The following is a 494-nucleotide window of genomic DNA, read 5'->3' on the forward strand; positions in this document are numbered from 1 at the left end:
TGGCTGAGTACCCAAACGTCAGGAGCGTCAGGAGCGTGGGACTGAAGGAGACATTCCTGGTTTTTAAATTTTTTTTTGTTTTGTCTTTTTTCACTTTTTTTTGTTTTTTTTATTGCCTCCATACTACTGCCTGACTGCAGTAGTGCTTATGTTTTCCCCAGCACCCATGTTGTTTGTGTGCAGGTGCGAGACACAGTGAAAGACACAAGGTGCACGAATCTTTATTCAGTTTCCACCACCAGGAAGAAAGGAAACACCCGAGTGGCTTGTGACAAGCAGTGTCCTTCACATCAAAGGGCAATGCTGTTTGATCAAACAGTGAAGGGGAGGGCAGGGATTAAATCAAAATAGAGTTGGAGGGAGAAATAATGCACTCCACTCCCTGCGGCGCCCACCTCTCCCAGAACAACTCCAGGGTGTTGGTGGACACCATGTGCTCCTTCTCCAAGGACACCCGGGCTCTAATGTAACCGCGGAAGAGGGGCAGGCAGTCA

This window comes from Chiloscyllium plagiosum, chromosome 20 (genome assembly GCF_004010195.1).
Source record: "Chiloscyllium plagiosum isolate BGI_BamShark_2017 chromosome 20, ASM401019v2, whole genome shotgun sequence".
In the NCBI taxonomy this organism is placed as follows: Eukaryota; Metazoa; Chordata; class Chondrichthyes; order Orectolobiformes; family Hemiscylliidae; genus Chiloscyllium; species Chiloscyllium plagiosum.